Source organism: Bubalus kerabau, chromosome 12 (genome assembly GCF_029407905.1).
Source record: "Bubalus kerabau isolate K-KA32 ecotype Philippines breed swamp buffalo chromosome 12, PCC_UOA_SB_1v2, whole genome shotgun sequence".
NCBI lineage: Eukaryota > Metazoa > Chordata > Mammalia > Artiodactyla > Bovidae > Bubalus > Bubalus kerabau.
The window spans coordinates 60,049,106-60,068,679 of record NC_073635.1 but is presented as its reverse complement, the minus strand read 5'-3'; the positions used below and the strand labels follow the sequence as shown (position 1 = coordinate 60,068,679).

The following is a 19,574-nucleotide window of genomic DNA, read 5'->3' as shown; positions in this document are numbered from 1 at the left end:
CATCCAGTATCATGCATTGAACCTGGACTGGCAACTCGTTTCATATATGATATTATACATGTTTCAATGCCATTCTCCCAAATCATCCCACCCTCTCCCTCTCCCACAGAGTCCAAAAGACTATTCTATACATCAGTGTCTCTTTTGCTGTCTCTTTTGCTGTCTCATATACAGGGTTATTGTTACCATCTTTCTAAATTCCATATATATGCGTTAGTATACTGTATTGGTGTTTTTCTTTCTGGCTTACTTCACTCTGTATAATAGGCTCCAGTTTCATCCACCTCATTAGAACTGATTCAAATGTATTCTTTTTAATGGCTGAGTAATACTCCATTGTGTATACGTACCACAGCTTTCTGATCCATTCATTTGCTGATGGACATCTAGGTTGCTTCCATGTCCTGGCTATTATAAACAGTGCTGTGATGAACATTGGGGTACACGTGTCTCTTTCCCTTCTGGTTTCCTCAGTGTGTATGCCCAGCAGTGGGATTGCTGGGTCATGAGGCAGTTCTACTTCCAGTTTTTTTAAGGAATCGCCACACTGTTCTCCATAGTGGCTGTACTAGTTTGCATTCCCACCAACAGTGCAATTTTTACAGTACCTTTAGAGAGCACTGAAACCAAATTTTTTCCAGTGAAAATTTTGTGTATAAAATAACACCCAAAGGCAGAAAGAAGCAGCATGATCTAAATTCCCAAGTAGTCATGAATATAGTGACTTTGAGACATATGCCTGGAATATTTTAAGAACTGAGAAAAATAGAGATTTGAATACATATGTACACAAGTTATACTGTTAAAAATTGTGCATATAAAAGTAAAACATATTCTAAATTAGCAAAAAAAAGCCTACAAACACAAATTAATTTTAGGTTTATATTTCAGGAGTAGTTTGCACAAATATATATACATAATTATTTTTTATAAATATGATCAATTGATTATTCATAATTCCAGTTGTAGTATATAATGAAATACCCTTAAAGCTGAGCATATGGATTTTTCTTACCTTAGAGACCATGGTATTTTTCTATTTAGTTTGCAAAAGCTTATTGCAAAAAAAAAAAAAAAGCATATGCAAAAAAATTTTTTTTGGTAAACCTTTTAAGTATTTATTTAGTACCCATTACCATGATATTTTTTATAAACCACTTAAACATTTCTTTAGCATTCATTACCAAAATAGTTCTATAAACAGCTATGTATATAAATATATATATACGTGCATGCTCATGTGATCAGTTGTATCCTATTCTTATTGATCACAAGGACTGTAGCCTGCCAGGCTCCTCTGTCCATTGAATATTCTGGGCAGAAATAGTGGAGTCAGTTGCTATTTCCTAGTCAAGGGGATCTTCCCGACCCAAAGATTAAACCTGTGTCTCAAGTCTCCTGATTTGGCAGGCAGATTCTCTACCACTGAGCCACCTGGGAAGCCCGTATATATGCATACCTGCATATTAAATTATTCCCATATTATAAATGATAAATTGATTTGATAAATTATCCAGTCACTGATTGTGATCCTAAAACTAGTACATGCAATCTTACAATAAAGTCTCAGGTGGATTGTTATATAATTTAGACATGACCAAGAAGTACTGCTTTGATATAAAGGCCGACTGTTTTCTAAAAGTGAGTACATTAACAAGTCAACTTATTTTCCCAGATAAATGATATACTGCCTTAAATAATATATGGTGCCTTAAATAATAATATATGATAAATTAGGAAGTAAGTTAGCAAGTAGGATTTATTTTCAAGGGGCAAAAAAGGAATTGGAACAGCTCTCCACAGTAGATATTGGCTAAAGAGGCATTGCCTAAGGCCATTGAACTTGAAAAAATGAAGCAAATGTGTCGAAGTTCCCCACACTTAGTATGGTATGAGGATGAAGGCTGGATTTGCAGCTTACCACAGATACCACCCTTATGGCACAAAGTGAAGAGGAACTAAAAAGCCTCTTGATTAAAGTGAAAGAGGAGAGTGAAAAAGTTGACTTAAAGCTCAACATTCAGAAAATGAAGATCATGGCATCTGGTCCCATCACTTCATGGGAAATAGATGGGGAAACAGTGAAAACAGTCTCAGACTTTATTTTTATGGGCTCCAAAATCACTGCAGATGGTGACTGCAGCCATGAAATTCAAAGACGCTTACTCCTTGGAAGGAAAGGTATGACCAACCTAGATAGCATATTCAAAAGCAGAGACATTACTTTGCCAACAAATGTCCGTCTAGTCAAAGCTATAGTTTTTCCAGTGGTCATGTATGGATGTGAGAGTTGGACTGTGAAGAAAGCTGAGTGCCGAAGAATTGATGCTTTTGAACTGTGGAGTTGGAGAAGACTCTTGAGAGTCCCTTGGACTACAAGGAGATCCAACCAGTCCATTCTGAAGGAGATCAGTCCTTGGTGTTCATTGGAAGGACTGATGTTGGAGCTGAAACTCCAATACTTTGGCCACCTCATGCGAAGAGTTGATTCATTGGAAAAGACTCTGATGCTGGGAGGAATTGAGGGCAGGAGGAGAAGGGGATGACAGAGGATGAGATGGCTGGATGGCATCACTGACTTGATGAGCATGAGTTTGAGTGAACTCTGGGAGTTGGTGATGGACAGGGAGGCCTGGAATGCTGCAATTCATGGGGTCGCAAAGATTCGGACAGGACTGAGCAACTGACCTGACTGACTGACTGATAGGATGCCAACAAACACTTATCTGAAATATGAGGACTAGTTTGCCTTGATATAATTCTTGTTCCTCAAAAAAATTTCAGCCCTTTTGCAAAGAGAACAGATCATACCTAGACATGATTCTGGGTTATTTTTTTTCCCCCTAATCTTTGCTAGCTCTCAGATTTAGTGTATAGGAAGGTGTCAGTTCACTGAAACACTACCATGAGCATGTGTACATCATCTTCCCCTACACTGTCTTCTTCTAATATATTTTCAAGCCATCATTCACTGTTTCCAAAATCATCTGTATAACACAAGTTAGTTAAATTTTATCTCTGTAAAAACTTAGTGTTTTCAATTTCTTATAAGAATAGTCCTACAGAAATCTACAATAAAAATTTTATCCACCAGTACATTCTTTCCTTGTTTTGATCTACAACCCTGCATTAAGACAAAACCCAGTCCCAATGTCCTAGTCTGTTAGCTATGATAAACCCAAAACCACACAATGTACACTGGATTTCTGTTTAGAATGTACTTTCAGAATTTTCTTTAGGCTATCTACTTTGAAGAATTGGTAATGGAATATTTTGCCTTGTTGTGTAACTGAAATTCTTTGTTGCTTGTTCATTTTTTGCTGTTCTTCCTGGTGACCAACCCAAATGACCATTATCTATTGTGAAAGGTGAAAAGCCAAATCATTAGGTCAAATTTATACTAAATATTGCTAAATGAGATCAACTTTGTTATGAATGTGAGGGAGGTAAGCAAGATGCTTAAATATATTGTATGACAGAGAGAAGGAGATAAGTCAAAATTTAGTTTTGCTCTAAGTTCACTATGGAAATTCTCAATATTTATGAAAATTAAAGTATCATTAATTATAGGACAGGAGGGCAGAGCAGCAAAGCTGTGGTTGCAATTTATCAGCTATTGAATTTAGGTCATCTTGAATTTAGCAAAATTTTGATGGGAAGGAATAGTTGAAGACAAGTTTTTCAGGGGTCCTATTGAAACAGTTTTAGTCTTTTAGAGACTTTTACATTTATTTTTTTACCAGCATTTTCCTCAGAGAAACCATTTTTATGCTCAATGTCAGAGTCCAGTTTCTCACCTCTAACTAGGAATCCAAGTCTGAAGAACAAGTGAAGTCCATGAGTATAAGAATGTTAGAGTTTCAAGTGTAATTTTTTTTTTCCCTAGTGAATTCATTCATCAGATACTGACTAGTTCTCAGATAAAAACACTCACGGGTCTGGATAAGATACAATACAGAATTGCAGTGCTAAGGAATACAAGAAGTGGATCGTGAATACACCTTGAAGTGCTTCCTTTAGAAATACTAACTTTTATTAATGCTCACCAAAAAAAAAAAAAGAAAGAAAAAAAGAAATCCTAAGCCCTGAATTCTCCAGTTTAGAAAAGCCACAGTGGCCAGATTTCCAAGGTTTCATTTCTTTCTCTTTATTTCTTTATTCTAACCATCAAATGTCAAATGCCAAACATTTAGGAACTAAATAAAGTTTTATAAATAAAAGGAAAAAATCTTAAGAATTTTCATCCTTGATGCTTAATAAATTTTATATTTTTAAACCACAACAGATGGTTTAAAAAGATAGTTATTTTTTTAGCTTTTTAAAAAATATGTTTATTTTTAGTTGAAAGATAATAGATTTACAGAATTTTGTTGTTTTCTGTCAAACCTCAACATGAATCAGCCATAGGTATACATATATCCTCTCCCTTTTGAACCTCCCTCCTGTCTCCCTCCCCAGGCCGCCCGTCTAGGTTGATACAGAGCCCCTGTTTGAGTTTCCTGAGCCATACAGCAAATTCCCGTTGGCTATCTATTTTACATATGGTAATGTAAGTTTCCATGTTACTCTTTCAATACATCTCCCCCTTTCTCCCATCTTCTCATGTCCATAAGTCTATCCTCTATGTCTGTTTCTCCTTTGCTGCTCTGTAAATAAATTCTTCAATAAAATTTTTTTAAGATTCTGTATATATATGTTAGAATACAATATTTATCTTTCTCTTTCTGACTTATTTCACTCTGTATAATAGGCTCTAGATTCATCCATCTCATTAGAACTGATTCAAATGTGTTCCTTTGTATGGCTGAATAATATTCCATTGTGTATATGTACCAAAACTTCTTTATCCATCTCTTGATGGACATCTAGGTTGTTTCCATGTTCTAGCTGTTGTAAATAGTGCTGCAATGAACAGTGGGATATATGTGTCTTTTTGAATTTTGGTTTCCTCAGGATATATGCCTAGGAGTGGGATTGCTGGTCATATGGTGGTTTTATTCCTAGTTTCTTAAGGAATCACCATACCATGTTCCATAGTGGCTATATCAGTTTACATTCCAACCAACAGTGCAAGAGCATTCTCTTTTCTCCACACCCTCTAGAGCATTTATTGTTTGCAGACTTTTTGATAATGAAGGATAATTATTTTTAAAAAAATGGAGAAAGAGACAGCAATTCGGATTCCCTTGTATTCAGAATCAGTGTCTGAAAGTCTTAGGAGTCAGAAATGTGACTCAAAATTTTTGGAAAAACTGAATTCTTTATGAAGCTATCTGCTTTTAGAGAATCTGTAAAGAATGTCAGTTTTACATTTCCAATCATTGAGGACAGCTGGTTCATGGGCGTATGATGCATTGTGACTTTGGAAATGTAAATCCAGGGCTTTCAAAGATAATTGCTGGGTTAGTAAGACCAGGTATGATCTTTTCCAAAGAGGTTCAAGAGTATTTTTACATTGTTTCTGAGGTTTTCCTTTAGTTCAGTTCAGTTGCTCCGACATGTCAGACTCTTTGCAACATCATGAACCACAGCACGCCAGGCCTCTCTGTCCATCACCAGCTCCCAGAATTTGCCCAAACTCATGTCCATTGAGTCGGTGATGCCATCTAACAATCTCATTCTCTGTCATCCCCTTCAACTCCTGCCTTCAATCTTTCCCAACATCAGAGTCTTTTCAGATGAGTCAGCTCTTCACATCAGGTGGCCAAAATATTGGTTTCAGCTTCAACATCAGTCCTTACAATGAACACCCAGGATTGATCTCCTTTAGGATGGACTGGTTGAATCTCCTTGCAGTCCAACCGACTCTCAAGAGTCTTCTCCAACACCACAGTTCAAAAGCATCAATTCTTCGGTGCTCAGCTTTCTTTATAATCCAACTCTCACATCCATACTAGATGGACCTTAGTTGGCAAAGTTATGTCTGTGCTTTTTAATATGCTGTCTAGGTTGGTCATAACTTTCCTTCCAAGGAGTAAGTGTCTTTTAATTTCATGGCTACAATCACCATCTGTAGTGATTTTGGAGCCCAGAAAAATAAAATCAGCCACTGTTTCCACTGTTTCCCTATCTATTTGCCATGAATTGATGGGACTGGATGCCATGATCTTAGTTTTCTGAATGTTGAGCTTTAAGCCAACTTTTTCACTCTCCTTTTTCACTTTCATCAAGAGGCTCTTTAGTTCTTTTTCACTTTCTGCCATAAGGGTGGTGTCATCTGCATATCTGAGGTTATTGATATTTCTGCCGGCAATCTTGATTCCAGCTGTGCTTCCTCCAGCCCAGCGTTTCTCATGATGTACTCTGCATAAAAGTTAAATAAGCAGGGTGACAATACAAAGCCTTGACGTACTCCTTTTCCTATTTGGAACCAGTCTGTTGTTCCATGTCCAGTTCTAACTGTTGCTTCCTGACCTGCATACAGATTTCTCAAGAGGCAGATCAGGTGGTCTGGTATTCCCATCTCTTTCAGAATTTTCCACAGTTTATTGTGCTCCACAAAGTCAAAGGCTTTGGCATAGTCAATAAAGCAGAAATAGATGTTTATCTGGAACTCTCTCGCTTTTTCCATGATCCAGCAGATGTTGGCAATTTGATCTCTGGTTCCTCTGCCTTTTCTAAAAACAGCTTGAACATCTGGAAGTAAAGCTACCTAGATCTGTTGGTGATAAGTTTTTGTATATTGCAATAAACCTTTAAAAAATGACAGTTTTTGGATATATAATCGCTAATATCACTGGGTTAGAGTTAAGAGAATGATGACCTATGATTTTCAGTCAGTGAATTTTTGATAGTTAAGGAAGTTAAGGATGATACCTTAGGTCATGGCAGTGAATGCTTCAAATAATTTTCCAAGCATTATTTCTTCTTTTGTCTTTCACTACCGATAGACATGATAAAGACAATGGAATTTCTAAATAATGAAAAGTATCATATAAAGTTATTGTGAAATAATTTCCTCTGTCTCTGAATAAAATGGTTCATAAGGGACCCAGTTGAAAATACAAAGTCTAGGAGGCTGATTGTTTTTATTCATTTGTTTTTACCTTATTTGTTTTCTAGTTGTTAATGCAGTTGCCTTTGCCAGATAAAATCTTATGGCCATCTTGAAAATACATACTAAAAATGTATTCATATCAGTTTGAGGGAAGCAATTGCAAAATACCATTTTTAAATTTCAAAATAAACTTTGAGGCTTGGTTCTTGGTTACTGCTTCGAGGTTGTCCTGGATTACAAATTTGGCAGGTGGGTGTGTGCCTGAAACATCCTAAAAGTTTTGAGTAAAATTATTCTGCTGCTGCTGCTGCTAAGTCGCTTCAGTCGTGTCCGACTCTGTGCGATCCTATAGACAGCAGCCCACCAGGCTCCGCCGTCCCTGGGATTCTCCAGGCAAGAACACTGGAGTGGGTTGCCATTTCCTTCTCCAGTGCATGAAAGTGAAAAGTGAAAGTGAAGTTGCTCAGTCATGTCCGACTTGTAGCGACCCCATGGGCTACAGCCTACCAGGCTCCTCTGTCCATGGGATTTTCCAGGCAAGAGTACTGGAGTCAGGTGCCATTGCCTTCTCCCCAAATTATTCTAGCTATAGTGATATTAAGCTGCCAGGTAATTTATCTTTGCTACAGTGATCAAACTGAATAGTTATGTTAATAAATTATGTTATTTGATTATATTAATATATTATTATAATAAAATTTATCCTGGGAATGAGAATATGTTATAAACTGTATGGAGATGAGCAAGCCTCTGTAGCAATTTTATTTATGTTAAAAACCAAACTGATTGCTATTGATTGTACTGATGGTCATGCACATTGTATTTTAAAACAAAAATCATTTTGTAGATAGCTGTTATGCATGCCTTTCTGCTTGTCCATGTGCATGTACATGCTCAGTCTCCTTAGTCATGCGTGACTCTTTGTGATTCTATGGATTGTAGCCCACCAAGCTCCTCTGTCCAAGGGATTCTCCAGTCAAGAATACTGGAGTGGGTTGCCATGCCCTCCTCCAGGGTATCTCCCCAAGCCTGGGATTGAACCCATTTCTCCTATGTCCCCTGCATTGTCAGGCAGGTTCTTACCACTAGTGCTAGCTAGGAAGCCCCTGGCTTATACATGAGTATATTTTAATCTGAGGACTTCAACATATCTTTTTGGGGAAACACAATTCAAACCATAAGGGTCTACTCTTTACCCTCTCTGAAATTCATGTCTTTCCCATGTGTGAAATACATTCACTTCATCTCAACATCCCCAAAGTTTTAGCCCATTCCAGTTTAACTCAATGTCCAAAATTCACATAAATACAATTAGCTCAAATTCACTTAAATTAGTTACATGAGAGGCACTGGGTATGGTCCATCTAGAGAAAATATTTTTTGTCATCTATAGTCTTGTAAAATTACAAAACAAGTTATATCCTTTAAAACAAAATACTGGAGCACTTATTGGATAGATGTTTTCATTCCATAAGGTAGAGATTGGAGGAAAAAGGTCTCAGGTTCCAAGTAAATTTGAAAACAAGCAAGGCAGATTCCATTAGATATCAAGGGTTGAGAATAATACCATGTGACTCAGTTTCCTATTCTGTCAGCTCTCTTGGCCCACTGGGGTGCAGCCTTAGCCTCTCTGCCCTGAGAAAAACTGTCATCTCTGGCTGCTTCATCCATGGTTCTACCCTCAGAGTCCTTTATTGCATCCTGTCTCTGACCCTCTCAAGCCAGGCTGGCAATGTTTCTTCTTGCATAATTCTAAAAATCATGTCAGTCTTCTGAACAATTCATGGGAGTCCAAACAATCAAACAGAAAGGTACTCAATATATCATTCCTGATTATTGACATCTATATTCCTAGGTGCTCTGAGAGTTGACTGGATCCACAATTCACATAACCAGTCTCATTAGCAAATGTTTGTCCAGCCACATTCTTAGGTTCCAGAATGTACAGGATTGGATTTGAATTTTCTAAATCATTAACTGATGTTTTGTTTTTTGTGTAAGAGTTCATTTCTCAACTTATCTCTTACCTTTTGCATTTTATTATAAGCAACAGGAGAATCCAGGTCACACATTTCACACTTTATTGCAAGTTATTCTCAGTTAAAATCCATGATTGTCACTTACAAGTTCTACTTTCCACAAAATAGTGGAGCATAAATCCATCAAGTTCTCTGCCACTTTTAAAAAAAAATAAGTATCACTTTTCCTCCATGTTCCAGTAACATATTCCTCATTTCCATCTGAGGCATCACCAGAAGTACTCTTAATGTTCATATCTCTTGTAGCATTCTTCATGACAATAAATGTATTGTCTAAGAAATAGAAGCTTTGTATGCAACTCCTCTTAACTCTTTCTTATTCTTTCTCTGAATTTTCTTTGATGGCCATATTTCTATCAACAATCTCTTCAAGGCAATCTAGCTTTTCCTATTAAGAGTTTCAAAAAATTTCCATCCTCTACCCATTACCCATTTCCAAACCCACTTTCACATTTTCTTAGGTGTTTGTTATAGCAGACTGTTGGCCTTCTAAACTATGAGAGAATTCATTTTTGTTGCTTTAAGTCAGTTGCCTTATAACAGCCCAGAGACTAATACAGATTTTACTAAAATGATCAAAGTGCTGCTATAACAAATACTTGAGGAAAAACACAAATATAAAATGAAATGCACACATACTAAAACCAAACACACAGAGATATCTATAAAGCACCAATAAGATGGGAAAGGGGAGTATTTTACCTGTATTTATATTTATAATTAAAAATAGCAATTACTTTTAAGCAAAACTTTTGGAAGCTGGATGTCATTGAATGACAGCTTTATACTGATGGAATACTGCGGTGTTGGAGAAGACTCTTGAGAGTCCCTTGGACTTGAAGGAGATCAAACCAGTCAATCCTAAAGGAAATTAGTCCTGAATATTCATTGGAAAGACTAATGCTGAAGCTGAAGCTCCAGTACTTTGGCCACTTCATGTGAAGAGCCAACTCATTAGAAAAGACCGATACTTGGAAAGATTAAGAGCAAGAGAAGGAGATGACAGAAGATTAGATGGTTGGATGGTATCACTGACACAATGGACATGAGTCTGAACAAACTCCAGGATAGTGAAGGACAGGGAGGCCTGACATGCTGCAGTCCACGGGGTCTCAAAGAGTCAGACAAGATTTAGCAACTGAAGAACAACAATGTACAAAGAGGTTGTACAGGCAGTAAGTATGTTCACTGTCTGTAACAAATTTAAATATATAGTAGATCTGAATAGAAACCACTCTGCTCTTTATATCATAAAGCACTGGAATTTCTAAACATTGTTATTGGTAAAATATACCTGCTTGCCTTGGTTGATTATTTGTATTCTCCCCACTGTTTAAAAGTAGTGCTGAAAACTGTGTCAATTTAGAATTATATACTCTGTAAAATTTCTCTTAAAGAATGAAAGTTAACATCTAGGCATTTTTGTATATTGGCCATGTTTCCTGTGAACTTCCCAGATGGTGCTGGCGGTAAAGAATCTGCCTGCCTGCCAATGCAGGAGACAAGAGACATGGGTTCGATTCTTGGATTGGAAATATCCACTGGAGGAGGACATAGTTACCCAATCCAGTATTCTTGCTTGGAAAGTCTCATGGACAGAACAGAGTTGGAAACAACTGAAGCAACTTAGCATGCACGCAATCAGTTCCCTGCAAACTTGCTAAACTCATTTATTCAGGTAGCTTTTATGTAAATTTTGTAGGATGTTCTAAGATAGAAAATCACTTTGTTTGCAAATAAAACAGATATACTTCTTCCCAGTAGATTGTAATGGCTTTTATTTCATTTATTTTCTTATTATTCTTGCTAAAATTTCTAGTAAAATTTTGAAGAGAAATAGTAGATCATCATCATTGCCTATTCCCTGATTTTAAGTGGAAAATAATGTTAGCTGTGAGATTTTCCCAGTTGCCTTATATCAGTTTGAAGACATTTTATTCTAATGAAGTGAAGTGAAAGTCACTCAGTCATGTCCAACTCTTTGTAATCCCATGGAGTATACAGTCCATGAAATTTTCCAGGTCAGAATACTGGAATGGGTAGCTTTTCCCTTCTCCAGGGAATCTTCCCAACCCAGGGATCACACCCAGGTCTCCAGCATTGAAGGCGGATTCTTTACCAGCTGAGCCGCAAGGGAAGCACAAGATTACAGGAGTGGGTAGCCTATCCTTTCTCCAGTGGATCTTCCCAACCCAGGAATTGAACCAGGGTCCCCTGCATTGCAGGCAGATCCTTTAGCAACTGAGCTATAAGGGAAGCCCACCTTTCTTCTAAGAATGACTTTTAAAACAAAATAAAACTGAATAAAATATCTGACGATTCTAAATGTTGGCAAGGATGTACTGCTCACACATTTCTTGAGGAGGAATCAATTTTTATAACCTTGGAAAATTCTTTGAAATCATCTAGTGATGCTGGAAACAAACAACTTTCAAACCAAATTGTATGCACATGTTTAACAAAAGATACATACAACAATATTGATGGCAAAATGATGTATAAAAGTTCCAGACTGGAAAACTGAAGTATCAGTCCCAAATTATCAATTTCAATATATTTACTCAAGAGAATAATGTACAAAAATTACAGTGGCATAGCTAGATCCTCAGTCAGTGATAAGCATGAATCTCACATGCATAACTTTGAGCAAAAGAGGCAAAACCTGAAAAACTGTATGCAGTTAATTTGTACACATTTTAAACATAGTTGAAACCATAATGTGAATTAATCTGTTAGAAATCATTATAGTTGTTAACTTTTGGCATACAGGCAGCTCTGACGTACTGCTATGTACCCTTTCCTTACTTGGATGGTATATGTACACTTAAAATATGCAAAAATCTCTGCATATATGTTATGTTGAAGTTTAAAAAATAAGAAAATTTGTGCAAATAGATGTATGTTGTAATAAAATTTAGACCTATAAGCCAAGTTTTTACTTACATATCTATTTCTTTCCCTTCATCTTCTGTCTTCCTGTAGTTGAATTAGAAACATTCATTGCTTTGAAGAACATGCTGTTAAGAGAGGTCCAAAATGAATTCAGAAAGAATAGAATGAACAAGTCGCTTTGTGTTCCAAATTAGATTTATTTTTTTATATTTAAAGCAGGGACAATAACCTCAAAATGAAACGCTTTTCATTTTCAAGGGTCTTCTATTTTAAAGAACCAAAAATTAAACTTTGAATGATGCCAAGATGAATATGTTTGCCATACAAGAGATAAGAGCAAGACCCTATGAACTGCAGTTCATCAGGCTTCCCTATCTTTCACTGTCACCTGGAGTTTCTCAAACTCATGTCCATTGAGTTGGTGACACCATTGTAATGTCATGATCCATGGTTTATTAAAGTCTGATTATAATATAGAGAAAAATAAACATTTTTGCACTTCACAAATAACACATATTTGTGGCACTTGATGGTTTTGCTATGTCTAAGGCTGGTCTTGGAAAATCATAGGATTTTGAATTATTTATTATCTTTATATGATAAACAAGATTTCATATGCAGATTTCTAAGTGGTTTTAATTATACCATCACCTGAAAAATAAATAACCAATATGAAGTCATAAGTAGTAACCAGTTGACTAAGGTAAATAAAAATAGTCAAGTTTGGTGCATGTATGATGCATGTGTGAATAATTGAATCAAAGACTTTTACATTAAGATACAATACATTAATCTAAATTAGCATAATGAAAGTTAACAACTTTGGAAGATAATTGAAATTATAAAAGCTTACACATAAATGCAGATGTTTAAATTAACAAATAGCAAAATAGAAAGTAACATCAGTTTTTAAATGCTAGTTTAATAATGTTCATTGACATCAAGCAAAAAGTGAACAGTTTCCTTTACAAATCAGAAGTCAACAACACATGCTCATAGAAGAAATGTCAGAGGGCACTTGCAGTTTTTAATATCCATACTTTAATAAAGATGATATATAATATATGCTATGATAGTATAAAAAACATCTTATTCAGCCATCCTGCTCTAGAAATATTTCTAAAATTGTGTTATTCTTATAATAAAAGTAACTTGAATTCAACTTTAGAGTGGGATCTTATTTAGGTTCTACTTTTAGCATTTTCTGAAGAATATTTTTAGTTAAGAAAAGCATAAATTAATTTCAATAAGAATGATTTATTTAAAACTGTTAACTGCATAATATAAAATAGAAAATGCACTGTAAAAATATGTAACTAATATTAAATAAAAGTATAATTACTGTGACCAATTAAAAGAACAATAGTAGTGACTTATCCATTGGAGTCAGGGAAAGAGGTTAGAATATATATATAATATTTTTTCAAGAAGAAGAGAATAATATTTTTTTAATTTATTTATTTTCATTGAAGTCGAGAATAATATTGTTTCAGTTCAGTTCAGTTCAGTCGCTCAGTCGTGTCCGACTCTTTGCAACCCAATGAATTGCAGCACTCCAGGCCTTCCTGTCCATCACCAACTCCCGGAGTTCACTCAAACTCATGTCCATCGAGTCTGTGATGCCATCCAGTCATCTCATCCTCTGTCATCCCCTTTTCCTCCTGACCCCAATCCCTCCCATCATCAGAGTCTTTTCCAATGAGTCAACTCTTCACATGAGGTGGCCAAAGTACTGGAGTTTCAGCTTTAGCATCATTCCTTCCAAATTTAGATATTATTAAATTACATGAGAGGGATAAGTGTTGACTGGCAAATGAACTGATGTTCTGTCTTTCTCTCTGAGGATATCTGAATGTTCAGTTCTTAACTGTTGGTCAAGATAAGGACCATAAATCTATGTTGTGTTGTTTAAGGTCCAAACATCCACTGGTGATCAGTTTTGTTACTGCTGGTTTGGTCCTGGCTTAACTGATTTAATAAGCCTAGTGGTACATGGCCAATGGTCTTAGTCTTCCCTAGGAGCCTCAGTGTCTCCTAGACTTGGTCTACCAATGCTTGCCTGCATTGTATTCCTCTTGCCATAATGGCCACTTTTCCTTAAAAAAGAAAGCCTAATGTGAGTGTATTCTGTGAAGTCAAGTCTTTTCAAGTATCTAAAGGAGAGAAGTGTTTGCAGCATCTATGAGTTAATAATAAGCTGATTGAGAGAGTGAAGATAAAACAACAAAATATCTCATTCAAAAAAAGGCAGTGTGGAAGGAGTAAAACAGAATCAGAAAAAGGATAAGACAGAGAATATAAAAAGTAAGATGCTAGAAAGTCCTCCAAATATTTGAGCAATCACTGGTAAATATAAATATGTGGAAACGTAACTAAGTATACTATGGATTCTTGCTTTGCATTTTATCTCTTTGAAAATGTTATTCCAGAACTTTTCCAAATGCTTAGATTTCATCTGAAATAGATATTTTAGAATAAAAACATTTTGTCTCCAAAATAAAAGGATGTTTACTTATAATGTATTTTTCTTATAGTTAATGCTGGAAGGTTGACCCCCCAAAAAAGGAGATTCAACAGCCTGTTTTCTCAACCTACAGCTTCACCATTTATGATTGCAGGTACTGAAAAAGATGATTTTGACATTTCAGTGAGTATTCTGACTCATTGGTAAAGGAAACTGGTCCAAATAAACTGGGCCAATGGTAACTAAGAAAAGAAAAATATGACAAAGACCATCTTTCTCTCAGCTTTATAAGGTGTTGATCATACGATGGTTGTCTTATAGCACAGATTTTTTTTTTTTTTCTTTTTGGAATAGTATTATGTGTCAGGTAAACCAATCATTCTAAGCGCACACACACAAAAAAAAACTTGAATGTTTTTTGAGCTCTTTTAAAGAACTGACTCATTTGAAAAGACCCTAATGCTAAGATTGAAGGCAGGAGGAGAAGGGGACAACAGAGGATAAGATGGTTGGATGGCATCACTGACTCAATGGACCTAAGTTTGAGTAAACTCCGGGAGTTGGTGATGGACAGGGAGGCCTGGTGTGCTGCAATCCATGGGGTCTTAGAGAGTCAGACATGACTGAGCAACTGAAATGAACTGAAAGATGAAAGTCATTTAAAAAAGTCATACAGTTTCTTCCAGGGTAAATTTTCATAATTCACTGGTTGGATAAATGTACATGAAGGCTGAGAGATTGAAAAAGTTTTGAACAGTTGACACCGGTAAATGCTTGTCTGTTGAAGACTTAGTAATGAAAGGAGAAAGTGGGACAAATGCAGAAAGTAGCATCGACATATATACACTACCATATGTAAAATAGATAGCTGGTGAGAAGTTGCTATATAACACAGGGAGCCCAGCCTGAGGCTGTCTGATGACCTAGAAGAGTGGGATGGGGGGAAGGGAGAGATACTCAAGAGGGAGGTGATATATGCATGATTATGATTGATTTGCATTGTTGTATGACAGAAACCAACACAATGTTGTAAAATGATTTTCCTCCAATTAAAAAATAAAAAAGTAATCATGTCCATGTACTTTTCAATGAGGGAGTGAATCTTCAAATTAATAATTTAGCTGAAAACATGAAGTCAGCATTTTGTCTTTAGGATTGTACTTTTGACTTATGTATTGACTAATACAGATGTGGCTGTATTGTTTGTTTGCACTGGTCCAAAGTGTAAGTTTGCACTGGTCCAAGTGTAAGTTCAGTTCAATGCAGTCGCTCAGTTGTGTCCCACTGTTTGCGACCCCATAGACTGCAGCACTCCAGGCTTCCCTGTTCATCAACAACTCCCGGAGCTTTCTCAAACTCATGTCCATGGAGTCGGTGATGCCATCCAACCATCTCATCCTCTGTTATCCCTGTTTACTCCTGCCTTCAATCTTGCCCAGCATCAGAGTCTTTTCCAATTAGTCAGTTCTTTGCATCAGGTGGCCAAAGTATTGGAGTTTCAGCTTCAGCATCAGTCTTTCCAATGAATATTCAGAACTGATTTCCTTTAGGATGGACTGGTTGGATCTCCTTGCAGCCCACGGGACTCTCAAGAGTCTTCTCCAACACCACAGTTCAAAAGCATCAATTCTTCAGCGCTCAGCTTTCTTTATAGTCCAACTCTCGCATCCATACATGACTCCTGGAAAAACCAAAGCTTTGACTAGATGGACCTTTGTTGGCAAAGTAATGTCTCTGCTTTTTAATATGCTATCTAGATTACAAAATAAGTGTAAGCTAGCCATCATAGAAGAAAATGTATGAAATGCTTGGCCATAAACACAAGTAATACTAAAATATACAAAGTGCTAAATAACCCTTTGAATGGTCCCTTTTTATCTATAATAATTGTACTGACATTTGCATTTTGGTGCAGAAATAATAGTGAGTGAAACTTTTTGTGTCAGTACAAGTCAAGGTAGAGACACCAAATTATGGCAATAGTCAGTTTTCTTCACCACGACAAACTTACAGTTAATAACTGATACTTCAAGCAAGTATTGGAAATATAGAAACCTGTGTCCATCTCCATGAGTTTATATCCTCTCAGTAATTTAGGGTTTTGTTGATAAGTTAATGGATATATTTATGAATAGTAAATTATGTCAATATTAGGAAGATTTGTATAATTCATGGAAGGATTTTCCAAATGAACAATATATGATGATACAAATTCATTTATGGGTAAAAGACACATTCAAAGATAGCAATGACTTTTACTCAAGTATGAAAGATTTATCGATATGGTTTCAAATTTCTACTGAATATAAATCACTGACTCTTTAAAATCTTTAAAGATTTTAAATCTTTATCACTAATCCTTAAAAAACTACCTCTTGTCAAGCTGGAGTATAGAATCAAAAACAGCCACAATTATCTGAAAAAGGCTATGAAAATACTTCTCATTTTTTTCTACATTATTTCTAACTTTTTTTTTTGTAATCTTCAAGCAGAAAAAAATGAAAAACTTATTGCAGCAGAGTGAATGCAGGAATGAAATAAGAATCTAGCTCTGTTCTAGTAATGTATAAAACAATGCTATTCTTCTCACTAAATGTTTCAAATAATGTGTAATTTTCAATAAAATGTATTGGCATAGTGGGCAAGGGTTATAATTATTTTAAGAATGTTAATAAGCAAGTATTATGAAAGATCTTAATTTTTAGCAAAATTTAAAGTTAAGAAAATGTGATGATTTTAGTCACAATGCAAATCCTCTGACATTACCTTTTCATAAAAATTTTAGCTCTATATGGGTGCAGGAAAGAGCTCCATTTTTTTTTTTTTTTCCTTCTTCTAAAGGTCTGCTCATTTCTGTTAAGTGCATGTGTGCTTGCTAAGTTGCTTCCATCTTGTCTGACTCTTGGGGACCCTGTGGATTGTGGCTCACCAGGCTTCTCTGTCCATGGGATTCTCCAGGCAAGAATACTGGAATGGATTATCATGCCCTTTGTCAGGGGATCGTCCTGACCCAGGGATCAAACCCGCATCTCTTACATCTCCTCCTGTAGCAGTCGGGTTCTTTTCCACTAGGAAAGCCCTTCTGTTTCAGTTGTTCTAGGTTATGCTCTGTCTCCTCATAAGAATGAAAACTCTCCCTTTAACTTTCCATCTTTCTGTTTGAAGGTGATAAATTTTAGAGTTCAAAGACACCCTCTATTATGTTCTTAGTTACTGTTGTCAAGATTTGATAGAGCTCTTCTGTTGCAAATCTAGGTATTAAAGAATTTCACACTCTCCTGCTGAGATTTGGGCAAAGCACTCTTTGCAGTTACTTAATAGCTGAGAATGGCTTTTCTTTCTTTTCATTACACTGGTGGAGTAGAAGTAACTATAACATTTTCAGGGACTTTGAAAAATATATATCAAGGTATGATTCAGGTTGCACTCCATTATATATATATATATACATATATATATACACACACACACACACACACATATCTGAAAAGGGCTATATGTATTTATATATTTATATATATATATATATATCAGTTCAGTTCAGTTTGGTTGCTCAGTCGTGTCTGACTCTTTGCAACCCCATGAACTGCAACACACCAGGCCTTCCTGTCCATCACCAACTCCCTGAGTCCACTCAAACCCATGTCCATCGAGTTGGTGATGCCATCCAACTATCTCATCCTCTGTCGTCCCCTTCTCCTCCTGCCCTCAATCTTTCCCAGCATCAGGGTCTTTTCAAATGAGTCAGCTCTTCACATCAGGGGGCCAAAGTATTAGAGTTTCAGCTTCAACATCAGTCCTTTCAATGAACACCCAGGACTGATCTCCTTTAGGATGGACTGGTTGGATCTCCTTGCAATTCAAGGGACTCTCAAGAGTCTTCTCCAACACCACAGTTCAAAAGCATCAATTCTTCTGCGCTCAGCTTTCTTTATAGTCCAACTCTCACATCCATACCTGACCACTGGAAAAACTATAGCTTTGACTAGACGGATCTTTGTTGGCAAAATTATGTCTGTGCTTTTTAATATGCTGTCTAGGTTGGTCATAACTTTCCTTCCAAAGAGTAAGCCTCTTTTAATTTCATGGGTGCAATCACCATCTGCAGAGATTTTGGAGCCCAGAAAAATAAAGTCAGCCACTGTTTCCACTGTTTCCTCATCTATTTGCTGTGAGGTGATGGGACCGGAAGCCATGATCTTAGTTTTCTGAATGTTGAGCTTTAAGCCAACTTTTTCACTCTCCTCTTCAACTTTCATCAAGAGGCTCTTTAGTTCTTCTTCACTTTTATATATAAATATTTAAACCCCCTTAAATATATATAGAAATATCAATGATTGGTGAAATCTGAAAATGTCTCTCAGTTGCTGGAATATCTTGTCTCTGTGTTACACCCTGTGTTATCTCTGGCACATTATTTAAGTTGCAGATAAAAGAGAATTTTGATTTTTACAGTAATTTAGATTATCATAAAAAAGATAGTTCTATACACTGCAATTGGAAGCAGCCTCTAATGAAATGACTGTATGCCAATTAAAGTAAATAAAGATAAATAGTATCCTAATTTCAGAACCAATGATCCTTTTGCATTTTACTTCCAAACACAATATATTTTTGTTGGAATTCAATTTCTAAATAAGTATATAAACATTAACAAGTCACTGATATTTGGGTTGTAAAGTGACTCACTAAAAAAGGCCAGTGCTGAAATAAATTTATTAACACTAATTTTGATAAATGTTTCTAATATTTGACTATGGAATTTTTTATAGAACATTTGCCTATTATTTATATAGATACATCTTTATAAAATTAAAGTTTAGCACAATATCATGAGTACTGAATGTTGGAAGGATATATAAAGATCATTTAATCTGACTTGTTATTGAATGTAATGGGTGTTAAGAATGTTCAATCATGTGGTTTTTGCATTATAGTAACTCCATTTCTAAATAAAATTTTAGCTGATATAATAAATGTTTCTCCACTTTTAATCCATTTTTTTTTTAAATCAGGAAGGCATTTTTCTTTTTTTTCTTTCTTTTTTTTTTTTTTGAGCAGAAAAATGACTTGATTTTATTTTCAAAGTAGTATACTGGCTGTCTTAGTAGTATGGACTACAGGAGAGGATGGGATGGATTGAGAGAATAGAATTGAAACATACACCTTAACATATGTAAAA

At 35.9% G+C, this 19,574-nt stretch overlaps 1 long non-coding RNA gene across 1 annotated transcript in view; it reads left to right on the top strand.

Moving 5' to 3' along the window:
* LOC129624611 (uncharacterized) overlaps positions 1-19,574 on the top strand; it is a 47,545-nt gene that overhangs the window by 14,235 nt on the left and 13,736 nt on the right. The window contains exon 5 of the long non-coding RNA XR_008701063.1: positions 14,463-14,546. This is a non-coding gene — a long non-coding RNA (uncharacterized LOC129624611). The remainder of the gene's footprint in view (positions 1-14,462; positions 14,547-19,574) is intronic.